The sequence below is a fragment of the Balaenoptera physalus genome (genome assembly GCF_965194825.1).
Source record: "Balaenoptera physalus genome assembly, chromosome: 1".
Lineage (NCBI taxonomy): Eukaryota > Metazoa > Chordata > Mammalia > Artiodactyla > Balaenopteridae > Balaenoptera > Balaenoptera physalus.
Window position 1 is genome coordinate 189,240,946 of NC_138882.1, and position 25,889 is coordinate 189,266,834.

Here is a 25,889-nt window from a genome sequence, read left to right on the forward strand (position 1 = left end):
TCTCTATTCCCCCCAACATCCCTCCCCGTACCCCTCCTCCTCCTTCTGCCCCCCACCCCCACTCCCAGCCTCTCAGTTGCTCTCTGATAACCGCAGCTGGGTTTCTGTCTTGGTCAGAGGTGAACATGAATCAAGAGTTACCGGGTTCTGCCCTGAGCTGACTTTCTTTTTCAGCAGACTGTTTCCACTTAGAAGGCAAAACAGGTCAGGCTAGCCAAGCCCTGCTTGCTGGGTCAGGGTGAGGACAGGGTGGGGAGCCTGGGCTCGGGACCAGGGACCAGGGACCAGAGCAGGCATGGGAGGGAGGGACACAGCACCCAAGAACTGCCTTCTGCACTGCCCTCCAGAGCCTGGCACACAGAGGAACTTCAGAGTACTTTTGTAGAATAGATGCTCTTCCCCAAGGCCCAAGGGGATGTGGCACAGGATATGGCCATATTTTTATTTTTCAGTGATGGGAATTATTTTGGTTCCATTCTCTAACAGCCTACATCCATCAGAAAACATCTGCTAATCACCTACTGGGTGCAGAATATATGGTTTGTTTTCAAAGGAAACCTCTGCCATCCCACTGCTCACCTCTAGCCCAGACTTGGAGCGATGCTGTCTCTTACGTCTTAGGCCCTTCAGGGGATGCAGTGATGCTCTGTAGACCTGGCCTCCCGTCTAGGCCTGGTGTGCTGGAATTTAAGTAAAACTTCTTAGCGACATTCCCTTTAATCTATTAGACATTGATTTTAGGTTGAGATTGTATTTCTAACATCCTTGTGGGTGGTACGAGGGGGCCTCAGACACCAAGGTGCCCCAGAATCAGTGGCAGAACCCACAAGGTGGCCGCTCACCCAGGACAAGGTGGTGACCCAGAAGGCAGAGGAAGGAGGCCTGAACCGCCCTATGTGCTGTGATCAAACTCTTCTGGTTTCAGGGACAGAAAGGTCCTCAGAGACTGGGGGGGTCCATTGGAAGGATGACTGCACAGCTAAAGCTGGGAGGAGCCTCAACAAGGCCACCCCAACCAGGGGGCACTGCTGTTTCTGCAGGACCAGCACCCCTCCCATCGCCTGGTAGCAACAGCCCACTATCACGCTGTTCCCAGCATTTCCAAGACCCGGCCCTCCTCTCCTCAGGGGTGGGCCCATGATTCAGAGCCTGCCAATCAGGGTACCCATTCACACCTCTGACTGCAGTGATTGGCTTAGGCATAAGCACATGCCCCAAGCTGGCCAATCAGAGCCCTCCCAGGAATTTTCTGCTGGGCAGGAGCTCTCCTTCCTGCTGGTGAGGGCAGGTGAATTGGAAAAATGGCAAGTTTTAGGTTTCAGGTGACCCCCCCACCCCGAATCTGCTCCTAGAGAGACTTTATCTTCGAGAAGGATGGAGACCTGATGACATCATTTGACCTCACAGATCTTGATGTACCTGAAGCTGAAGCTGGCCCATCGTGAAGTTTTCAGATCAAAGCTCATAGGTTTTCTCCCCCTTTAAGCTAGAATGAATTGGGTTTCTGGTACTATTAAGTAAGAGAGAAGACCACAGGGCTTATTGTTGCTTCTCCACTCTGCTGGATATGGCTTGGGTCCTCAGGAGGAACCGATTCAAGTTGATTTTTTTAACAACTAGACCTGGTACACAAAGTCTTGACCCAGATCCTTTCTGTGTCCTCATGGCACCTCCAGCCCCTAACACACACACTGCACAAGCTTCTCTTTGGCTGACCTCAGTGTGGTAGGCAGAATAAGGGTCCTCCAAAGACGTCCACATCTCAGTCCCCAGAACCCATGTCTATGTGCCCTCACATGGCAAAAGGAATTTTGCAGATGTGGCTATAGTTAAGGACCTCGAGATGGGGAGAGTATCCTGGATTATTCCTGTGGGCCCCTGTAATCTCAAGGATCCTTATCAGAGGGAACCAGGACGGTCAGAGAAGGAGAGGTGACAACAGGAACAGAGGCTGGAGCGAATTGAGGAAGAGACCATGAGCCAAGGAATGCAGGTGGCCTCTAGAAGCTGGGAAAGGCCAGGCAACGGATTCTCCCCTAGAGCCTCCGCAAGGAACATAACCCTGACACTTTGCTTTTAGCCCCGGGTATGGTCACTGGGTAAGCCATAACAAAATATCATAGTCTAGGTGGTTTAAACAGCAGAAATCTGTTTTCTCACAGTTCTGGTGGCTGGAAGTCCAAGATCAAGGAGCCGGAAAATTTGATTTTTGGTGAGGGCTCTCTTGCCGGCTTGGAGATGACTGACTTCTTGCTGTGCCCTCACCTGACCTTTTCTCTGTGCATATGGAGAAAAAATGAGAGAGCTCTCTGGTATCTCTTCCTTTTCCTATAAGGACACCAGTCCTGGGAATTCCCTGGTGGTCCAGTGGTCAGGACTCTGCGCTTTCACTGCCAAGGGCCAGGGTTCAATCCCTGCTCGGGGAACTAAGATGCTGCAAGCCGTGCAGCATGGCCAAAAAAAGGACATCAGTCCTATCGGATTAGGGCCCCACCCTTATGACCTCATTTAACCTTAATTATCTCCTTAAAGACCCTCTCTCCAAATACAGTCACATTGGGGGTTAGGGCTTCAATATACGAACTTGGGAGGAGGAACACAATTTAGTCTATAACACTCAGCAAGACTGATTTTAGACTTCTGACCTCCAGGACTACAAGAGAATAAACTTATGTTGTTTTAAGTACCTAAGTTTGTGGTAATTTGTTACAGCAGCAGTAAGAAACTAATACACTCAGCCAGCAATGCTCTCTCTCTCTCTCTCTCACCTTCATGTCTTCCCACATGCTGTGCCTTCTGCCTGGCACTCTTAGCTGACTGGCTTCTTCCGATGCTTCCTGATTCCCCTCAGGGGTCCGCAAAGTTTTCCTTGGCTCCGTATAACTATGTGTTTATGTATCCATCCCCCAGCCAGGCTGAAAACTCCCATCTCTCATTCTTCCATTCAGCAGGTATATATTGAACACCTACTATGGGTTCTGCAAAACCCAACATTCTTGTCCTGTGGAACTTTTGTTCCAGCAGGGGACAGAAGGCAGGGTCTCTTCCCCTCTCAGCTGTGTATCCCCAGCACCTGGCAGTGTCAGGCACCTGGTGGACTCCATAGCCCTTAAATTAATCAGAGACACAGTGGGTGAGTCTGAAAGAAGTCCACTGTTCCAGGCCTCGCTCTCACACAAATCCTTAAGGCTGCCATTCTGGAAAAAGCCCAGACTTCAAGACTCAAGGCTGGCAGATATGTCAGAGTGTGTTTTGCTGGCTCCCCCTACTCCCTGGGTCCTCCCACTCTTGCCAAGCCTTCCTGTTGCTCAACCAGCATCCAAGGCCAACTCTGGGGTCCAGGGCACATGTAGCCCCTTCATCAGTCTGTGCCCTCAAAGTGTCCACTCTGAGCTGGGTTCTCCCTGCCCTTCCTTTCCCAAGCCCGATGGTTCTCAACATGGGGGTGGTTCTTCCCTCCTCTCCTGGCAATGTCTGGAGACACTTTTGGTCGTTGTCATAACTCTGGGTGCGGAGGGGTGCTAGGGCATCTGGTGGGTAGAGGCCAGGGATACCTCTCAACACCTTCTGATGCACAGGACAGCTCCCTTCAATACAACAAAGAAATGACCAGCCCCAAATGTCAGTAGTCCTGAGCTTGAGGAACCCTGAGGCCTGACTCCATGCTTTTGAACTATTCAATATTTTTGGCTGAAGCGCTTCAGCATTTGGGTTATGAGATTTGACCCCTCTTTTTAGAACTAGATGGGCGAAGCTCTCCTGTACTGTGTTATGGAAAGGAAAAATCTGCCACCATGTTATCTTCTTTTGAAGTCTCCTGTTGTTAACTTTGTTCTAGTGGATTCTATGTGCTGTGGCTGTGGCGTCTGCAGGCCACACCAGACTTAGAGAAGTGTGCTCATGGATTCCTGACACAATAACAACTCCCCAGATACACCTGTTGTTCAGTCCCTGCTCACGTCAGCCCCACTGAGCGACGGGTGCATGTCTAATGTCACCATGGCGTCAGACCGTCCTGGGCACAAGCCCTTGTCCTGTGGCCTCTGAGCCCCAGCTTCCTGATTTGTGAAACAGGGAGACTAAATGCTACCCTACGGAGTTGTAGGGGGATGAGATGTGCATTCACTGGATGGTTGGAGCCAGCTTGAACCGGCTCATGAGGGTGGAATCGTCAGTTTCCAGGAATTTCGTGAGCCAGCGGTTAAATATGGCCATCATGAACAATTCAGTTTTACAAACTTACAATTCAATAAATTATGTTAAAAGCAAAGCAAATACTCAAAACTCATCACTTCCTCATTATTTTACTACATTTTACTATTGTCTATGCTCTGAAGGTTATTTACATCTGTCGCATCTGCGTGGTGGAAACATTGTACCACGGCGGCTGCTATGTGTCTATTCTCAACTCCACGGTCAGTGACACCTCCTTGGTGGCTTGGAATCAGCCTTGGTGGCAGCTTTACACCAGGGAAGTGGGTAAACACTATTAGTCAGGGCTTGCTTTCTTGTTTTGTTGATTTTCTAGGTTTAAGAAAGTGATGGAAAAAATGGTAATAATGCAGGTTAAACTTGAAAGTGAGTTGTGTCTCGGGTCGCTGCATGGTGAAGAGCACAAAAAATTAAGGACGTATTCTTCCTGTGTTCAAACACTGTGATGCAATTCAGCAAAAAAGTGAAGTTCCAATGTATATCTTCACTGTTTCACTCTTCCTCATGCATTAATATAAGTGGAAATATTAATCAACCTTCAGGTCAGAACAGCACTCTCTGTTCAATGACGTGAATGATTTCTTTTGCTGAGGTGGATGGTAATCAAGCACTTATTTGTAGTAGAATTTATACTAAACTTATGTACATATATTTATGGGCACATCTCCCCCCCCCCCCCCAGAGAGCCGGTTGTTAAGCATTTATCAGCACAGCACGGAACGTGAGCGTGGATGTCAAAATTCTTAACGCAGAGACAGTGTTTCACCCGCAGTGTCAGTTCAGCCGATGGCCCTGCAGCCGGAGCCCCGTGGGAAGGGTACCTGCGTCTGAGCTGAGGTGGGGACTCGTTCTTGTAGCCACGGCCTGCAGGGTCCACTCTCCCTGCCCTTCAAGACCCCTTGGCTGGGCATCCTTGTGGCTTCCTGGCACACACACAGGCTGTGTCCTGGGCGCTGGTGAGGCGTCTGAGAACCCAAGGTGAGGGCCTCCTGGTTTGGACGGGTCCAGTGCCCACCCATCCTGGGAGATGGCCCAGAGACCCCAGGTGAACCTGGGCTGAGCTGGTGGGAAGGGCAGGATGTGGGCCTAGGAGACCTTTGGGGATGGGGGGTGACCTCGAGGGGCACACTCAGGGTGAGTCCAGCCTAGCAGGCAAAATATTGGGCACCAGGCCCTTTGCACTGAGTCATTCATTTATTCAAACACCATTCAAAAAACATCCTGTCTGTGCCGGCTCTGGGCTGGGTGCTAGTCACCCAGCTCATTTATCTTTCTTTCTCCTGGGGAGACAGTGTTCCAGGCAGAAGGGACAGGCCCCGGCAGCTCTAGAGCGTGGCTGGAATTGGTGGAGGATGGGCGAGTGGCAGCACGTGCAGGGCTAGATGGGGAAGAAGGGTCACAGTGACCACTGTAAACAGTAAGCTCTAAGCCAGGCTTGCATGTCACTCTTTTACTAGTAAAGCTCATAAGCGAATGTTGGTTGAACGAAACCATCAGGAGACAGGAAGCTGACACCTGAACTTCTAGGCGGCAGGAAGGAAAGGTTCTCAGATGTCTGAGAATCTGCATGAGCCTCATTCTGGCAGGGTAAGCCAGGCAGGAGGTTCAAAGCCTGCAAGGACCCCCGGCTGAGCAAGCACAAGCTAAAAGCACCTCCCTGGTGGCAGGACCCGTCCACCCGGGAGGACGATTGGTGCAGTGGGTCCTCGACTAAGATCACGCACCTCCTGCCTGGCAGGACTGGCACCGGGGGGGCTGGTGAAGGCCTGAAGGTGGGAGGAGGGATAAATTGGGAATATGGGATTAACAGATGCACACTACCGTATATAAAATAGATAAACGACAAGGCTTAACTGTACAGCACAGGGAACTATATTCAATACCTTGTGATAAACTATAACGGAAAAGAATTGAAAAAAGAATATAGATATATACACATATATGTATAACTGAATCACTTTGCTGTACACCTGAAACTAACACAACATTGTACATCAACTAGACTTCAATGATAAATAAATAGCAGGCCCAAAGGTGAATCTTCCCAGGATATTTCATCCAAACCCCCTTCCCTTGCCCCCTCCTGCTTAGAACTGCCACGTTGCTCTGCAGTCCCGCCCCTAAGAGTGCCAGATTTAGCAAGTGAAAAGAAGACTTCCTGTTAAATTAGAATTTCAGATAAACGACAAATAACTTTTTAGTCTAAGTACATCCCTCGCGATGTGTGGCGACCCTGTGCCACCCGCACCTACCTGAACAGGCCCCTGGGTTGTCTTCTCCAGCCATCCCTCTGGGTGGGGATCCAGGCTCCGGGAGGAGCCCAGGAGCTGGAGGACGCAGAGAAGTGATGTGTCAGACTGGACCTCTGGGGGCAGACCTGGACCTGAACCAGGATCTGGTCTCAAACTTCTTAACTCCCACCTGCCAAAGGGCGGGCTGGCAGCTAGCTTCTCTGAGCCCATGTTGCCCCATCTGTCAAATCAGAACACTAATACTACACAATAGGTGGTCGTGAAGGTTACAGGAGAAGGAGGGCGCTGAGCACAGTGCCTGGCGTATACTGAGTTCTCAATAAATAGTAGCCATGACCATACACTGACCCCTTATTATCTATATTATGTTGATTATTTACCACAATAACAAATGATTATTACTGTAGATTGGCCTCTTGTTTTGCCTACTGTTCTATCGCCAGCATCTAGAATGATGCCTGGAACACGGTAGGTGCTCAGTAATTACGTGCTGAGTGACTATATAGTGGGGGAAAGGTCTTTGCCTCCAGGGAGCTGGGAAGGACCCAGCCACCCAGCCCGATCCCTGAGGCTGGCCCAGCCCGCCCCCACCTGACCAAGCCACCCGGCATTGCCCTGGTGATAAATAAACAAGACACGTGGGAACGTAGAAAATCCAGGCTGAAATGCGTGGCTTCGTTTCCACTGAGTTCTGGGAAATCAGACCCGTGACAGGAGGTGGGTGGCCTCTGGGTGCACCTCAGAACCCTGGCCCCCGTCGAGGGCCTTGTGGGGATGAGGGATGGCGCGGTCCCAGCCCAACCCATCCCTCCCGGCAGACGAAGAGGAACCTGGGAAAACAGATGTGGGATGGGCTGCCACACAGTTTCTGTTCTAGACGTCCCTCTGTCCGTCCTCACCAGGCCCCGGCTCTGCAGTGTCCAGCCCGCCCGGCTGGTGTTGCCAAAGGACACAGCATCCCACGGCCCACGCCGGAGGTCAGAGTTCTGGTTTCCCGGGTATTTGGCCAGAGGCACTTTCAAATTCCTGGGACGCTAACAGAGATGCCCTACAAGCCCCAAACTTGGCGGGTCTGAACCGAGCTCTGACCTTCTCCCACTCCGAATCTGCTTCTCCCCGGGTCTCCGCCTCTGACAGTGGCACCTCCATCGTCCTGGATCTCAAGCCGGAAACCAGGTCCCTCGATCTTTCCACACCCTATCTCTCCCCACATACAAGCCAACACCAGGCCCTGTCGATTCTACGTCCCAGATAGCCCCTGCTTCTCTCCACACCCACCACCAGCATCCCCGTCCTTCCATCCTGCTGCATCCTGCCTGCCACGTCCTGAGATCCCCAGCCTCCAAGCTGTTCTCCGTGCAGCCACCCCTGAGTGCTGGCCTCTGCCAGGCTGCCCTCTGTCCTGGGCACCTTCTCTCTGCTTTTCTCAGCTAATTCCTCTCAGCCTGCAGGTGCCTGCCTCCTCACAAAACACCTAGATATTCAAGCCGATCACAGGCACAATTACCCTCACTCCTGAATATTTAAACAAGTGTCTTCTAAGATCGAGATCAGTCTCCTGCATGACCCAAATTCCATTTTCATGTCCAGGAATTTAACTTTGATGCAGGAATATTATCTACTATACGATCCATGATCTAATTCTCCGATAGTCCCTAAAATTAGCGATTGGCCTTATTTTGCTTCAATCCGGGATCCAAGAATTACACATGGTGTCTGGTCGCAGGTCCTTTTCATCTTCGTGCTGCCAGAGGTTGCCCACCAAAGCCCTAATCCTCCTCTACCAGCATCTAGAATGATGCCTGGAACACGGTAGGTGCTCAGTAATTACGTGCTGAGTGACTATATAGTGGGGGAAAGGTCTTTGCCTCCAGGGAGCCGGGAAGGACCCAGGCACCCAGCCCGATCCCTGAGGCTGGCCCCGCCCGCCCCCACCTGACCAAGCCACTCCAAGAATTACACACGGAGCGGCTCTGCGGAGCGGCTTCTTTAACCCTCTGCTTTGCACGCTCTCTGAGGGCAGGGCCGAGCCTGTCTTGGGTCTGACTGTGTTCCCCGGAGTTCCTGGCATATAGAAAGCAGGCAATCAGTATTTTTTGAAGTTGACTCTGGAGACGACAGTTACTTCTGTGTGCTCACAACTATCCTTTCCTTTCATGATAAAATCTGTACCCTGTAAAGGGAGAGCAGTTGAGGAAATACTGAGAATTCAAACTCTCAGTCTAAACCATGGAAAGTGTGAACCTTGAAAACAGCAAGGGCAGCTTGTCTCTGCCCGGTGGGTGGCGTCCATCTGTGAGACATGATATTGTCCTTTCGGAGCACAGAGGGAAGCAAGGGACACCCAGGCAAGGGTGTGGGGGGAAGGGCAGGGTCAAAGTTGAGCATCTTTCTGGGTCTTTCTGAGTCTGGGCCTCACAGTGTCACCCATCCCTCTGCACACAGGTTCATGAATTCCCAGAAGGTCTGGGCAGTTCTGGGTACGTGAAAACGCAAAGCTGGGACGCGGCACACGCTTCCTGGATTATCAGCTCGCCGGGTCATTCATTCTCCAAGGCCCTCTCACTAGCAAGAAGAAGAGTGACATGCTGGCTGGAATAACAATGGCCTGGACTTGGTCTTTGGAGGGGCAGGAAGGCCCTAACGGCCCTGCGAGATGGAGAGGTCATTCAGAGTCACCAATATTTATTGACACAGCCATGACTGTTCCTGGGACAGCTGTGAATCAGAGGAACTGCCGGGAATAGCACTCAAAGTCCAGACTCACACTGTCTGACCAGCTGCCTGCCGGCGTCTCCCCTTCCCCCACCCCCAGCAGCGGGGCAGGAACCTCGCTGGGGCCCATCCTGCCCAGGCTCGGGCACTCTGGGTGTGGGAACCTGGGCGGGGGGCACAGCAGGGTACCTGCTTCTAGCCGACTGCATCCTGCTGAAGACAAATCTCATTCTTTTCTTTGTTTAACACATTTATATTGAGCTCCTACTATGTGCCAGGCAAAGTTCTAAGCACTGGATTTAGCTCTTCAGTGTACCTTTCTTGGACACCTACTGTGTGCTAGGCATTGTCTGGATACTAGGTTCCAGCTATTTGTCCTTCATTTTTTGGAACACCTACTGTAATGTGTGTGCCAGGCGTGGTACTAGAATGCTTGCTCAGGGCAACCCAAGGCAATAAAGTAAATCCCAGAACCAGGCCCTGCCCACACCCCTTTGAGTCCTGGCACTGGTGCCCTGGGCAAGGGAGAGCAGTTTTCCCTCAGCCCAACAGGGACCTCTGCTCCCCAAGGTCAGCCCTCAAGGGGGCTGCAAGAGGGGGAGTACCAGCTCCAGCCCAGGGTGTCCAGGCCTGGCCGCTCACAGGCCTGTGCAGCAGGCTGGCCTCGGCTCTCACCAGCTCCCGGGGTGCCGCCCCCCCCCCGCCCCCAGCCTGCATCAGAGTGCCCCCCGTTGCTGGGAGACACCGGTACAAAACAGTGCTGGCCGTTCTGCAAACCTGGCGCGGCCCCCAGCCCCGAGGACCGCTGCAAGGAGCCCAATCCCCTAATTAGAACCGGCCGGCTTGGCCCGCACCCGGCCCAGGCCCGAGCTGACTTCAGTGGCCGGAAAACTCGCAAACTCCTTCCTGTGGGCTCCCCCGGGATACGGCCGGCAGGAGCCTGGGAGGCGAGTCACTTCCCCTGGCCGCCGGCCGGGCAGGTGCAGCTGCGGCCTCCTGGACGGCAGAGGCTCCAGGGCGGGGGCCTGCGCACTGGCTCACGCCTCCTAGGGCCTGAACTGTGGGTGCTGGGAAGGGAGGGATGGCTGAACAAATGAGCCCCGGGCCCCCTCACCCCTGCAGAGCCCTCTCTCCAGCATCCTCACCCCTTCCTGCTGACCCAGTCTGCCCGTCGTGCAGGGCCCAGCTCGGGGGCACTTCTCAGGTTGTTTGCTGGAGGCTTCTCTGGGCTTCTGTGCACCTGTGCAGACATACTGCGATGCCGTTATTTTACCTGTCTCCAGGGAATTCCTCTAAGCTAGGGACTGGTTTTGTGTATATCCACATCTCAAAACCAACCACAGGGCTTGGCACAGAGCAGAATTCAGGGACATTTGTTGGCTGGTTGAATTGGAGGCTTAGCTGCTGGTCCCCAAACCCCTCTTGGGTCCTGGCAGGAAGGAGCCCACCCCTCTCCTCCAGAGGCCAGAGATCTCAAAGCCAAACTCCTTCTCCCTACAGACCCCCGGAGGCTCACGTGGTCTGGGCCATCGGTGTCTCCAGCCAGGTGGGCCGGTCTGATTCCAGCTCATAAGCCAACTTCTTTCCAAGCCTGGGCCGAGGTTTTCACTTGGAGAAGATCCCCATGGTTGGGCTGGCCGAGGACCCAGCTCGGAATCTCTGACTAATCCCAGCTGCCCGACCTCTAGTTCTGGGTACAAGGCAGCAGCTGGCACTAAATGTCCCCCCCACCCCCCAGGTTCTCCTCAGCCCTGCCTGTGCGAGAGGTGGCTGGGACGGGCTGGTCTCGACACCCTGAGGTCTTGTGGTTCCCCTTTGCACCCCAAAGCCCACGTCAGTTTTCAGAGAGCCATGGCCCCCATGGTCGCAGCCCCGAGAACCGCATGCGGCGGTTTCCAGCAGGCCCAGCCTGGCTGCGTGTTTTCTGGAAAGATGGCTGCTCTTTTCCGAGCTCTGGGGGTGTTTGTCCACACCAGAGGCAGTGGGATCCCCTAGTGGGAGGCCAGAGGGAAGGGCTGTCAGCCGAGACAGGGACTTCAAAGGGCTCGTCCGGGCTCCCGGCTTGGGCCCCCAGCTGCAGGATGGGCTGAGCTGCCAGTCCGGCAGCTGGCAAAACAGGGCTCTGCTTGCTCGAAGCGCCAAATTGCAAACAAGGACGGTGCCCAGAGGCAGCCTGCGGATCGGAGTGACAGCGGGCTCCTCCCAGGGAGTGGGGCTTGAGGGCGGCTCCGGTTACAGGCCCAGGCAGGGGCTCCACCAGCGTCTCCCTGGGGCAGGGCCGGGGCGGGGGCAGCCCAGGCAGCTCCTCAGTCACCTCCTCCAAGGGCACGCAAGCCAGCTCTGTCTGATTATTTCCTTTCTAATTTGTGAGTGACCCCACTGGGGCAAAGCGGACACTGGAAAGACTCTGTGTCATGATATTAAGGAGGAGAGGACACTGGCACTTATTGCCCCCCAACTGCCTGCCTGGCCTGGTGTTGGATGCTGGGGGTAGAATGAAGGAGGACCAGCCCACGGGGGTGGCAGAGAGCGGCGGGATGTGAGTCCAGGCCGTGGGACGCCCTGGGATCCGCTGGGGATGGGGAGGCTTGTCCCCTGTCCTTGTGGGTGGGGCCCGCCAGTGTATCCAGAGAATGAGGTCTTTGGTGGGCCACGTCCCTGGAAAGGAGGGAGGGGTGAATAGGCTGAAGCTACAGCTGGACCCTCCTCCCAGCTTTTTTCCAGCTTCACTCGCTGGCTGCCGGCCCCCTCCCCCCTGCCCCCAGCCACCTGCCTCCTGGTCTCAAATGGTCCCGTGTGACTCAGGAGGGTGGAGGAGCAGCCTGGAAGCATCTCAGCATCCTCTCCCATCCCCCCCCCCGGGCTGCCGGCCACAATTCCCCACCTTTCCTATGGGACCCGGATGGCCTGCCTGGCTCTTGGGTCCTGCAGAGCACGTGGGATACGAACCCTGCTTCCACTCAGGAAAAACCTGGCTTGTCCAAGGGTGTGGCCGGCTGGCCTTGGCCAGAGGCCCTGTGCCAGCTGAGCAGCCGCCGCGGTGCCCGGGCTTGTCCACCCTAAACAAGGGCGCTGCTCGACCTCACTGATTTCACTGAAGAGTCCTTTTAAGTCTCTCCAGCTGCTGGTCACTGAGGGCTGAACAGGGGATTCTGGGCTCTGGAGTCCATCCCAAGGGATAAGCCTGCTGGGTCTGGGAGAGCTCCAGCCCCCAGCCCCGCAGGACCTATTCCTTCCCAGGAAAGAAACCTCAGGGCCCAGCCCGAGCCTGGGGACTTAAGCTGTGGAGGCCTCAGGCCCCTGGAGCCCAGCTTGACAGGACCCGGGGTGGGTGGTGCTGGGCTTTTACAGAGTGGCTCCGAGGGTGGCAGAAGGCAGCAGGGCAGCAGTCACGGCCGGGATGCTCTCTTGGGAGCCCTTTCCCTTCCTTCCCCTTCCTGGGGTTAGCTGAGACCAGGACCTTTCAGCAGGGCCCAGCCCCTTGTCCACAAACACCACTGCTGGAGCCCAATGGTTGAGCAGAGGCCGCCAGGATCCTGCTGAGTGTGCAAGTCTGTCCTGGACGTGCCAGCTCAGGGAAGGGTGACCATTTCGGAATCCACCCCCTTCTCCTCTTGTAAATCACTCACTTTTTCTTCTTTTTAAAAATCTCTTTATTGAGTCTGGAATTCTGACCTGAGTCCACATAGGTGGGTCTGAGAAAGTGTAGGGAGCCACTGCGGTCCCTCCCTCCTTCCAGCGGGTCCTTCCCCTGGTTTTACCTTCCTGTGACTTCCTGGGGAGCGGGGGATAGTGATGCACCAGGCACCGTGTCCTCTTGGCTTTCAGCAGCATTGGGCCTCTGTTCCTCCACCGCTGGGGTGTTATTTGAGAAGGTTCTCTGTCTGCCACTGGACTGAGTGCTGGGCCCCGTTTGCATAGGTCAAAAGTCGGGGCAGGATCTAACAGGCAGGATGGTTCTCTGAGGCAAGACTGAATAATTTGTCACTAGTAAGAGTTAGGGCTTGAACATTAAGATGGATATGAGGCTAATCCTCGCAGGGGATGTGGTAGAGTAAGAGCTGCCCAGAGATGTCTGCTTCCGAATCCCCAGAACTGTGAATATGAGATCTTCCTGGCAAAAGAGATTTACAGATGTGATTAAGTTAAGGGTCTAGAGATGGGAGATTAACCTCGATTATCCAGGTGGGCCCCATGTGATCACAAGGGTCCTTACAAGGGAGAGGCAGGAGGATCAGAAAGAGAGAGAGACAGTTATGGACTGAATGTTTGTGTCTCCCCAAAATCCACGTGTTGAAGGCCTAACAACCCCCAACAACTCCAGTGTGGCTATATTTGGAGATGGGGCACCTAAGGAACTAACTGAGATTAAATGAGGTCATAATGGTGGGGCCCTGATCAGGTAGGATTAGTGTCTTTATGAGACATGGGAAAGGTTGCACTCTTTCCCCTCCCTCCCCCTCCCCCATGCTTCCCCTCCCCCTCTCCCTCCCCCTCTCCCCTTCTTCTTCTTCTTTTTTTTTTAAGTCTTTTTTCTATAAGCTTTTTCTAAAATTTTATTTATTTGATTAATTTATTTTTGGCTGCGTTGGGTCTTCGCTGCTGCATGCGGGCTTTCTCTAGTTGCAGCGAGAGCGGGGGCTACTCTTCATTGCATTGCGCGGGCTTCTCATTGCAGTGGCTCCTCTTGTTGCAGAGCACGGGCTTTAGGTGCGCAGGCTTCAGTAGCTGTGGCACGAGAACTCAGTAGTTGTGGCTCATGGGCTCTAGAGAGCAGGCTCAGTAATTGTGGCGCACAGGCTTAGTTGCTCCGCGGCATGTGGGATCTTCCCTGACCAGGGCTCCAACCCGTGTCACCTGCGTTGGCAGGCGGATTCTTAACCACTGTGCCACCAGAGAAGCCTCTTCTTCTTCTTCTTCTCCTTCTTCTTCCTCTTCTTTCTTCTTCTTCTTCTTCTTCTTCTTCTTCTTCTTCTTCTTCTTCTTCTTCTTCTTCTTCTTCTTCTTCTTCTTCTCCTTCTCCTTCTCCTTCTCCTTCTCCTTCTTCTTCTTCTTCCTCCTGTTCTTCTTCTTCTCCTCCTCCGCCTCCTTCTTCTTCTTTTTCTTCCCCTCCTCCTCCTCCTCCTTCTTCTTCTTCTCTCTTCCCTCCCCCGCCCCCCCATCGTCGTGTGCATACACTAAGGAAAGCCCACGTGAGGACAAAGTGAGAAGGTGACTGTCTACAAGCCAGGAAGAAAGTTCTCACTAGGAATTAAATTGGCCAGCACCTTGGTCTTGGACTTCAAAGCTTTCAGAACTGTGAGACATAAATTTCTATTGTTTAAGTTATTCAGTCAGTGTTATTTTATATGGCAGCCTGAGCAGAGAGAGAGAGAGACAGAGAAAGAGAAGGAGAGAGGGAGAGAGGAGATGGAGGAAGAGGCCATGAACCAAGGAATGCAGGTGCCTCTAGAAATTGGAAAAGGCAAATAAACAGGTTCTTCCCTAGAACCCCAGAAGTCAACCCTGCTGACACCTTGATTTTAGGACTTCTGGCCTCCAGACTGTAAGATAATACATTTGTGTTGCTTTAGGTCATTTTGTGGCAGTTTGTTATAACAGCATGGAAAACTAACACAGGGGCCATCGATGTCTGCCCTGCCCTGTCTGGCCGTCCTTCCCCATTCCCTGGTGGCAGCTCCTGGACCTTCGTCTGGGAACCTCCCGTCCCTGCTGTTACTCCCTCCCTGTGTTGTGTGGAACTGACCCCAGCCCCCAGCCCCTGAGTGGAGCAGGTGACCAGAAAATGAAAACATCACAACATCACATCTCCCCGGCCCCAGGGCAGGTGACCTGAATCAAAAAGGCTCTGTCCTGGGGCTTTTGCAGAAACCGTGGAGGAGAATCACTGAGGATGAACGGGAGCTGGGAGGGCTGGTAGCCATCGGCCACTGCAGGGGGAGGGGCCTCCTCGAGATGGAGCCCACACCAGAAATCAGGAACCCAGAACTGAGAGGGGGTCCAGGTGCCTCCTGAGCTCCTGGTCAAGCCCCGAGCAACCCGATCCTGAACTTGCTGACACGTGAACCACTAGAGCCCCCGACTGGCTTAACCCAGTTTGAGGTGGGATTCTGTCACTTGCAATAACGATGTCACCCCCTGCCATTTGTATTGAGGTCCGTTTTCTCAGGTGGGAGAGAAAGGGATGGAGTCACAGCCGCAGCGCAGGAAGTCCTCCCCAACCTCATCCTGCCTCATCCCGACGGCGGCCACTTCAGTGCTTGTTGTGGGTAATCGGGAAGTGTCGCCCTATTCCTTGGACCGTTTGACTCGGGAGCTTCTGCGATAACCTGAGTGCTCCCTGCTTGGATGTCCCCACCCATCACTGCATTGCCTGGAAGGAAACAGGGAACTACCCCTCCCCAGGTGGCCCCCACCTCAGTCCTCCCGGACCCCCTCCTGGTGAGGGAGGCCCTCTTTGCTGATGTTTTAATCCATGATGATCTGGAACTGAGGGCTTGGGCTTGGGGCACGGGAAAGAAAGCACATGGTGTCTCGCTGGCAAATCTCGTGGATGCCCAGGTGATAATAGGCAGAGAGTGATGTGCACAGATACCAACATTATCATCATTAGCACAGACACGGATGGCAGGACTCCCCACGCCCTCGGGCAGACCAGGGTCCACCGAGGTCCCCGGGGCTTCGGTTTCCACCTCCTTGGGGATAGAAGAACCACAGCTCTCCCTTTGGGATCGGGGTGGGATGTCCTGTAATAATAACTGTTATCTAGTATCTTCCACTTGCCCCTCCAGATCCTGGCCTCAGCATTCCTGCCTCAGAGGCTGCCTGTATGAACCACAGCGGGTCTGTGCCCTCCACCTTCTGGTTGGGGAGCCCCACCACAGGCTAGAGGGAGGGAGAGCCTGAGACAAAGTGTTCATTCTCCCGGGGCCCTCCCTTCAAGGCCTGTGTTAGTTTCCTGGAGTGGTCACCACGGGCACCACAGACTGGGTGGCTGGAAACGTCAGACGTTTATTCTCTCGCAGTTCAGGAGGTCATTATGTTTGAAACCAAGGTGTCCTCCGGGCCACGGTCTCTCAGGGCTCTAGGGGACAATCCATCCTGGCCCCTCCCAGCTTCTGGTGGCTCCAGCTCTTCCTTGGCTGTGGCACATCATCCAGTCTCTGCCTCCCTCTCCGCACGGCCTCTCCTCTTCTCATTAGGACGCCAGGTACAGATTTAGGATCACCCGAGATCCAGGGTGAGCTCATCTCGGGATCCTTAACAGATTACAGCCACCAAGATCCTACTTCCAAATCACGTCACATTCTGAGGTTCAGGGGGACATGAGTTTTGGGGGATAAGCCCTCTTAGACTGGTTGTGTCCCCTGCCCGAAGGTCACTGCCCGTTAAGGTGTCCTGCCCTGCACGCCTCTCTCTCATCATTGTCCGCTTGGACCTCGGGTGGTAACGGCTCTCCTGGTGCCAACCCTGGTTCCCACGTTCTCCTTTTCTCCCTTGAGGTTCCCCAGCTTGTGATAAGCGCTCCCTAAAGGATTCAAAGAAGCCATCTGCTTCTCGCTGGGATGCCGATGACGGGCACTGAGCCCCTACTCCGTCTCCTCCCGTCCCCACAATTAGGATCATCCCCACCTGAAAGAAGAAACAGGCTCCGCGAGGCTAGATTAGTCGCCCAAAGCCGTGTGGCTGAGGTGCGGGGCTGTAGGACTTCTCTGGGCTTCACAGTCACGGGCAGTGCCCTCCTTCTCTCAGGGTCCCAAAAAAGCCAGTTCTGCCTCCAAGAGGGGTCCTTCAGGGTGTGGAGATGCAGGGAGAGTGGGGTCTGACCACCTGGACTGCTCCAGACTCTTGTCGCTGCAGGTGATAGAAGCCCAGCTCTCACAGGCTTCGGCAAGAAGAGAATTTACTGGCTCATGTGCCTTAGAAGCCCCGGGGGTGGCCTGGGCTGAGGCGCCTCTGGATTCAGGTGTGCAAATGATGGCCTGGAATAGGTGTGTTTCCCTCCCCTCTCTCAGCTCTGCGTCCCCCTGTGCTGGCTCCATCCTCCAGCAGCTCTGCCCGGGGAGGGCCAAGGTGGCTCTCATCCTCCCAGGTTCAGCCTCTCAGCAGAGAGTTGCTTTCCCACCAGAGCCTGCAGGAGTCCCAGGAAAGACAGTGGTGGATTGGATCCCATGCGGGGCAGGCACCTCCCCCAACCGAGGGGAAGTCAGGGTACCATGGAGACTTCTGGAAAGGTCAGGTGCAGCGTCCTCCAGCTTGGTGAGGTAGGTGGGCGGAGGTTTTATCAGTCACCTGCAGCAGTGGGGGCGGGGCGGGCAGACGTGGGCCTGCGGCTTCTTCCTCCTTCGTGCCGGGGTCCTGCCCGGCCAGAGATCTGGGAAGCAGGAGGTGGGCAGTCTGTCGGGGGCGGGGGTAGGTGCAAGCTCCCGGGTGCTGGGTGCAGGTGGACAGGACTTCAACACCATAAACCCTCCCGAGGGACAGGGCTGCTTCTTCACGGGCTGCCCTTTCAGCGCCAGACACCGCGGGCCCCTAGAGCTCCCCAGCCGCGCCGCACAAAGGCTCTGATGCAGTGAGAGAGCAGGCCGGACCCCTGTCTGCCGCATCCTCGCTGCGTGACCTGGGGTTGGCCCCTCTGCCCTCTGGGCCTCCGTTTCCTTTGCTGTAAAAAGGAGGCCCGCTGCCTTTGTCAGGACAACTAAGTAGGACACTTTGGATGAGAAAAGGTTGCCGGGGGCCTCAGCGGACATTCACAAGCACCCTGTCGCTGTCCGAGCCTGAGATCCCGACCTCTGAGCTCCACCTCCAGGCCTGTGACGGGCTGGTGCTCTGCAGCTGAGGTCTGTGTTTCCGGTCCCCTCCGTGTCCTTCTCTTCACCGTGTGCCCAGCCAGGCCCATAGAGACTGGGCTGCTGGTCCTCTGCCGTCCCTGCCACCCCGGCGTCTTCGATGAGTGCTTGTCGGGAGGCTGACGTGTGGGAGCGGGACGGGGACGGCTCTGTTTTCTCCGGGTCGGACGTTGAAGCAACACGTCTTATTCCGACCCGGTGCCAGGCGGCGGGGGACACGGGGAGGCGCAGGGGCCGGGCAGCCTGGAATCAGAGCCGCCTCTGTCTGAACCCAGGCCCCCCCCACCTCCTCCCGGCTGCGAGTCTCGCTTTGGGCCAGCCTTTCTCCCCTGGGCCTCAGTTTCCTCCTCTGTAAAACAAGGACAGGCAGCTAAGCTCCTGGAAGTGCGGCAGCTTGTAAGTGAGGCAGAATGTTCCAGTGCCTTGCAGGGGCCGGGTCGCCGAGCCGCAGGCTTCGCGGCTGGCTCATCAAACAGCCTGGTGAGGTTGGCCTGGACTTTGCTCCCGTCACTTGCCTCCCAGCTGTGCACTGTCAAACCGCTCCTTCCTGGCCCTTGACTCACAGATTTTCAATCACTTTCAGTTTTACACAGTGGAGGCCTCTGCGTGCTCATTCTTCGGTCTCCTCGTTTGCTCTCCCCCTTCTGCTTACCCGGCATCAACAGGTTGGAGGCGTGAGAATCATCCAATGGGGGGACGAGTGGCCGGTCTCCCCTTCTTTGTTTCCCTCCCCAGAATTTCCCCGGACCTCCTTCCTTGCAGCCAGGGAAGGAAGATGCCTGGGGGGGCTGGCCCCCCAGTAAGGTGAGGGCACTCTGGCCCTGGTGGTCGGAGTCTGTCTGTATGACTGGGGGCGGGTGTAATCTGGGGCAACAGGAAGCGTCTCACTCACTCTCCCCTTATAACATGGTGTTACTACCGAATGCTCGGGCCAGAAATCCCCTTGTTTTGTGCACGCTGTCTGTCGGTGTGAAGGGAGAGAGAAGGGGAGGAGAGAAAAAACTCTCAGGAGTGTGCAGTCTCTTTCCCAAAGAGAAAAAGGCCTCTGCCAGGACTGCCCCTTTGTCTGAGGCGGTCCTGGCAGAGACCTGTCTGCAGCCAGAGGGGCGAGTGGGATGGTCCCTCCTCATGGCGGAGCTGCTTGGCATGGTTTGGGGAATTGCCCACTGAACATTCTGGCCTAAAGATGCCATTTAGTTCCGATAGGCCAGAGAGCCCCCGCGGAAGACACCCCTGCACCTGCCCGGCTATTTCTCTGGGGAGCTGGGGAACGGCCCAGGTGCACGAGTCTCATGGCACTGACCCCTCCCGTTCTACCTGCGGCCCCCATTTTCCTCTGACTTGGATCCCAGAGCCCCTGCCCGGTGTGGATGGAGCCTCCCAATAGGCACTCATTGAAGACGCTGGGGTGGCAGGGACGGCAGAGGACCAGCAGCCCAGCCTCTATGGGCCTGGCTGGGCACACGGTGAACAGCTCACAACTCCCTGAGGCCAGGGTCCGTGTCAAAGCATCTGCCTTTTGGTTCTGTGTAAATCTTTCTTCTGCTCACCCAATGACCCTCGGGACTCCCCTAGCCCACACCAGAGGCCACTCTGACCATGGAGGAGCTAGATTTTCTGTTACAGAGACTCAATCTGGCTGGGCCTGGGGCAAGAGAGAGGAAGTGGCACAGGGCTGCCTTGTACAGATGTTCAGGTTGTGTACTGCACAAGGGTACCTGGCCTGTGAGGATAGCTGTCAGTGTAGATATAAACTGACCTATATGAGACCATGTGGGCAAGTGTGAGAATCCAGGCCTGTGCTTGTGGGGAGCCCCACACTGGCCTGGACACCCTCAGAGAGGTGCCTGCACACTCCTGGCACACACACACACACACATACAGCTGTGCCATCCCCCGCTGAGCTTGGGGGATGCCCCGAGTTTCCTCCACCTGCCTGCTGCTCCCAGGGCTCCCCGAGGGCAGACCTGAGTCACAGTCTGAGGGACAAGCAGAGATCAAATAAGCGAATGAATGAATGAAGGAGGGGGCAAGTGACAGTTGGGGCAAATGATGACAAAAGGAGCGGGCAAGCGGCTGAAAATCCTGACCTTGTGCCTTGACTTCCTGGACTGAGCAGAGCTCTGGACCCTGCTCGGCTTCGGGTGTGGGCTGGGTGGAGGGAGCGCCCTTTCTTTTGGTTTAACCCCAGGTGGTTCTGGGCTTGGGTCTGTAGCCTCTCCCAGCCCAGACCTGGGCCCAGGGACCAGTGGGTGGAGCACTGACCTTGGAGCCCGAAGTTAAAGCCTCCAATGGCCACCTGGGTGTCCACTGTTCCAGCAGCTGCCACAGGCCACGTGGAGAAGGGAGTACCGGGGTCCCAGTGGGCCCCTCCAGGGGTGCCTGGCCTCCTTCCTCCCCCCCACAGGCAGCGTGGACTCCTCGGCCCCCCCAGGTGCGGGGCTGGGGTTTGGAGGCAGGGCGACGGGGAGCTGTATCCCAGCCAGCCCGCAGGGAGTCTGCTCACCCCTCCCCAGGCTCTGGCAAGAGGCTGGAAGACAAAGCTATTTTTATTTATGACAGTGTCAGTGGGCTGGCCTCCGTCTAGACAGCTGGTGTTATCATTCGAGGCCATCCTGGAATGCACAACCCCGTTTATTGAGAACAGAAGACAGTGTGCAGATTAAACAGCTCATAAAAATAAGCTGGGAACAGCACTGGGCCAGGAAGACCAAGGTAACCCAGCTAGGTCAATGGTCCTCATTTGTTTTGGACATGGGGATGCTTTGAGAGAAAACAAGGAGTGATGTGGCCCTGGCGAAGCCAGCAGCTCTGCTGGTGCCCCTCGGCAGAGATCCATGGGGGGTGGGACGGGGGGAAGCTGCAGAGTCTCCCCCTCAGGGGCAGGAGGAGACAAAGGACTGCCACCTGGCCAGGACAGGCCTCTGGAGAAGCCAGGACTCCCTCTGCAGAAACCTTTGCCTCCCCGGGGCTGCCAAGCTCCCAGCTGCTGTCTCCTGGGGCTCCCACCCTCAGCGCAGAGGCCTTTGCCCGTCATCCCAGTTATCTGGGCTTCAAGAGAGAGCCAGGCTCTGGGTGACTGATCAAGGAGACACGTGTCCGGGGCATACCTCCTATGTTCATTCATTCATTCACTTATCCATTCATTTGTTCATTCATTCAATCAATTCACAAATATGTACTGAGCATTTCCCACAGGCCAGGCAGCAGTTCAGGTCTTGTCTTCAAGATGCTTCCAGAGGGACATGAGGGGAAACAGACGTGAAAACACAGGTTCGTGTCCTGGAGAGAAATGTTGGAGTGATCTGACCTTACTGCTCCCTTAGTTAAAGGGCTACCTGGTACCCATGAGGGAGAGGCGGGCACATCAGCCCAGCCTTCCTCACCACCAGCCTCATCTCTCCTCAGTCCTCACCCCCTGCTTGCCTGTCTGCACCCTTCAGCCCGATGCTGGCGTACCACCCTCCCCAGGGCCCCCCTTCCCCTCCTCGGAGCCTGTCCACGGGCTGCTCACGCTGTTCTGGATGGGGTTTCCCCAGGTCCCACCTGGGGCACCCATCCCAGACGTGCCCACCTCGAAGCCCTGGCAGCTCCCACCCCAGGCAAGGGTCCTCACTGCCACCTCTGTGGGCTGTGAAGGCTCACTGTCTCCCTCGCCCTCTGAGATCCTGGGGGGGAGCCTGGGAGCTGAGCACATGTGCGTGTGAGCCCGACAGGCTGGGGCCTGAACCTCCTAGTCCTGTGTGGACAGTGCAGCCAGCTGCCCTGTGCCTCAGTGTCCCCATCTGTAAAATGGGGATGACTTGGACCCTCCACCTCGGGGAGAGGACCGCATGGATAAGAGAGCGCTGGCATGCCGTGAGGGCGTCCCAGGGTTAGCACTACTATTGCTCTGTGTTGTCACTTGATCCAATTTCTACCTTCGGGGCCTACACAGAGTTGCAAGCTGGGTGTTTGCTGATGGCACGAACCAAGTGACAGGGGGAGGATTGCTGGGAAGTCTCCCTCTCTGTGAGCAGCTCCGGGATCAATTTCTAAGCTCCAAACACCGAAATGTCAGTTCTGGGAAAAGGGAAGGAAGAGAAGGCAGCAAGAGTGGACTTGACCCAGGCCTCCCCAAGGGGCAAGGCAGCTGCTGTCAAGGCTGCTGTGTGGACACAGCGGGGCAGAGCTGGAGGGGCCAACTGGGGCAGGAGAGAGCTCCCGTGGGGTTAAGCAAGGCAGGACCAGCTCTGCCCCAAAATCCTGGCACCCCTCAGAGCCTCGGTTTCTGCTTCTGAGGAATGGGGACTCTAGTGGCTCCCCCGCAGGCTTGCCGGGGACGGAGCACCCGGGGCTTGGGAGCGCAGGATGCTGCTTGGACACCTGGGTCCCAGCTTCTCCCACGAACAGAAGGCCAGGGCGTGACAGCCCATGACAGATAAACCCTTCAGGCAGACTGGCCCTCCCACCCTGGCCCCCACCCAGTGCCAGCTGAAGGTACAAGTTCCCTCTTTGTCATTGTCTTAAAGGCTGCCCTGGCTTCTCAGTGTCAAGTCCTCATCCTAACGTGGCCCCCTGCCTCATCCCCCAGGCCTGGGGCCTTTGTGGTCAGAGAAGACTTGGCTGCTTCTCCTTCACTTTCAGAAAGCCCAGGGGTTTCTCCTGCTGGCCCTCCAGGCCTTCAAGAGCTGAGGCCTGCATCCCAGCCTCTTGTTTACTCCATGTGTATTTGCTGAACATCTACTACGTGCCAAGTTCAAGGAGGAAGCCAGACAGAGACAATGCCCACCCTCCAATTCCTGTGGCAGGTCAAGTCCGCTCCGTGCCCAGGGACCACACTCAGGGCCCGACACAGCGTCCTGCACAGAGTAAGGGCTCGGGGGACACCTGCTGAATGAATGGGAGCATGGCTGCAGGGGTGACAGAAAGCTCTCGACTTCTTGAGAGAGGCGGTAGAGCCTGGGGTGATGAGTCCAGGGTTTGGTGTTGGGGAGGCCTGGTTTTGAATTCTGGCCTCACCACTTCAGCTGTGTGACCTTGGGCAAGTGAAGGAGCCTCTCTGAGCATCTGAGGTCACGGCAGCTCCTGCCACAGAGGGCTGCTGACGGGATCGCACGTGTTAATGTGTGCAAAGAGAGTCTGCTGGCACAGGGCGAGTTCTCAGGTTTGCGTTTTTGCTTAGACGTAGACGTTGTGATCACACCTGCTTTGGAGGGTGGCTGCAGAGGCTCAGAGAAGTGGGTCATTTCCCTAGAATCACCAACCAGTAGCAGAGCTGGGGCTGGAGCCCAGGTCTCCACTCTAAGTCCTTTTTTGAACCCACATCCCTCAGGAGAGGCAGACTCCAGCTCCTCCTGGACTCCTGCTCAGGAACGACTCTAGGGGGAAGGCAGCCTCGATTTACCTGGGGATGCTGGGCCCTGTTCCCCCGACCACACCCCAAGGTACAGCAGCAACATCGCTGGGGGCTGACCCACTGACAGCCCCGGTGCCCAAGGGAACGGTCACCGTGCTGAGAAGAGGTCTGGGAGCACAGGACCCCCTTCCCGGGACACTCTGTACTGAGCTGAGTGGGCTCCACGCAGCCACCGTGATGCTCCCAGACAAACCAGACACCAAGAACGGGGCCCAAGGAGCCACACAGATAGGCCTGGGCTCTTCTCAGGAGTATAGACTCCGGTGGGTTTTGAGACTGGAGCACCCAGGGGAATTCAGAGCCAGAGCCTAGACCAGGAGCTGCCCAAAGCTGGAAGAACTTCTGTATGCAAGCAGAATAAAAGACCCTGGATTCCTGAATTTCTGGGTTTAAGGTTCCTTCAAGGGGCTGACCGTGGGAGGCAGAGAGGCTGTGAGCTTAGACAGCATTATTATTATTAGGAGTAGTAGTATTACTGTTTCTACCCAGGCCTTAAATGGCACTCACTATGTGCCAGAAACTGAATCCTGTACCTTACAAAGAGCCACTCAATGAGGCAGGTCCTATCACCATCCCTATTTTACAGAGGAACCTACACAAATGAACTCACTCCCCTTCCCCCCAGAAAACTCCTATTCATCCTTCAAAACCCTGCTAGGTCACCCCTGGCCTGATCACCTGGTGGAGTCCATTGCTCCTCACTCTGCCTCACTTGGATGCAGAGCCCCATCTCCCAAGTTTTTCTGTCTGAATCCCTGGTGTCCCCACGTGTCTGGCACAGACAAGGGGTCAAGATGGGCTTGCCTAATGGAATAACAAAGGCTGTGGCACCTCTTCTCCTCATTCCCACAGGGCCTCCTGCAGGAAGAGGTTGCTTTTCTCCCTCCTAGGTGGCCAGGATGACTTCAGGGGCCTGTCCTCCAGAGGTGAGTCTGGGCAGGCCGCTGCTTCAGTTCATCCCCAGCTCACCCTTCCAGGAAGCTACGGGTGGGGTATACTCAGAGGGGATCTCCAGCTTCCAGGGATGGCTGCAGGGTGCACGAGGAGAAGCCATAGGACCAGAAGGACGGGTGCTTTCTGGGAGGGGCAGTCTTATCTAAGATGCTTATTTTTCCCACTTTCTTGTAAACAGATATTACAACAATCAGACCTCAGGCATGCTTGGGCTTTGCAACTTCTCCAGGCTTTGCCTCACACCCAGGCCTCGTTTGATTTTTGCGACACCATGAGCTTGGCTAGAAGGTATCATTATTCCCACTTTACAGGAGAGGAAATTGAGGCTCCATAGGAGTGTCCAAGAGACACGGGATTGGCAACTGATATTCTGAATCTAAATCCCAAACCCCAGCCCTTCCGCCCCCTTGCCTGGGTCTCTCTGTGCGTCTGTAGACTGTTGTGGGCTTCACCCTGTGGTGGGCAGGCCTGGGGACTTCCTAAATTCTGTCACCATTTCTGGACTGGGAACACGGGCTCTTGGGAGAGGGCACGCTGGTCGCCACCTCCCTCTGGTTCTCTGGAAGATTCAGAAGTTCAAAGGAAGCAGGGCTGCAAATGGGTGGTGCAGAGGTGGGTGCCTTAGGGCTGGCGGGCAGGCTGGGGAGTCTCCCCTTGTACCCCAGGGTGGCAGGCCGGCGAGCTGCTTCCCCTTCCCCGCATCCCATCACCCACCCCCCCGCCCCGCCCCTCCCAGCACAGCCCTCAGAGGCGTTTCATTCGAGGGCGAGCCAGACACGGGCGCGCTAGCAGAGGATGTTTTCTTGCCCAGTGGACAAAACATTTCTGGCGCGTTCAGTAGGGGACTGAACACTCTGTCCACTTTGGCGGCCTTCGGGATTCCTGGACGGACACAAGTGTGCTTTCACATGCACCAAGATTAATTGCACAACCTCCCTCCCTGCCCCCCTCCCTCCCGGCTCCTCCGCGCCCCACCTCTCATCCCCTCCCTTTTCCTTGGTCGCCTGCTCTGCTCCAGAGCAAACTTCTGAGAAATCATTCCAAGTGGCCTCAGGAAGTGAACACTTGGATCATGTGACTCTCGCCACAGGCCTCCTTGGTGGGGAGAGGGGATGAGAAACACCCCCTAGCCCTGAGTCCTGTGGACCCCAACAGTCTCATGCTGGGACATCTTGGCCTGCTTGATGGGGTTGGCCTCTGGCCTGACACGGTGGCCTCCATCCAAAGGTTGGTCTTACTGGTGCCTCCCTGGAACTTCCCTGGTTCACTGGGATTTCCAGAGGTTTGGGAACCTTCCAGAACCACCCCCCTAAAATGAACTGTGGTCTCAGCCCCGGTCCCCTGTGGCCTTCTGTGCTCCATTTGAAGAGGCTGGCATCAGGTGCCCAAAGTGGGACCAGGATGCAAAAGCAGGGAAGAAAGGGTGAGGTCTGTATCCACGCCTCCCAGGGGACAGCCCTGGAACTAGGGCCTGCTCCAAGGGGCGCTCACTGCCAAGCTGTCCTTGGG

General features: G+C 55.7%; 1 long non-coding RNA gene across 1 annotated transcript; it reads right to left on the reverse strand.

Annotated features, from left to right (window-relative positions):
- Positions 1 to 208: 208 nt before the first annotated feature.
- LOC309639568 lies at positions 209 to 11,248 on the reverse strand. The gene is made up of 4 exons (XR_014251751.1): positions 10,696 to 11,248; positions 10,325 to 10,432; positions 6,465 to 6,539; positions 209 to 5,590 (listed from the first exon to the last, which is right to left on the reverse strand). It is a non-coding gene; the product is annotated as an uncharacterized lncRNA (long non-coding RNA).
- Positions 11,249 to 25,889: the final 14,641 nt, after the last annotated feature.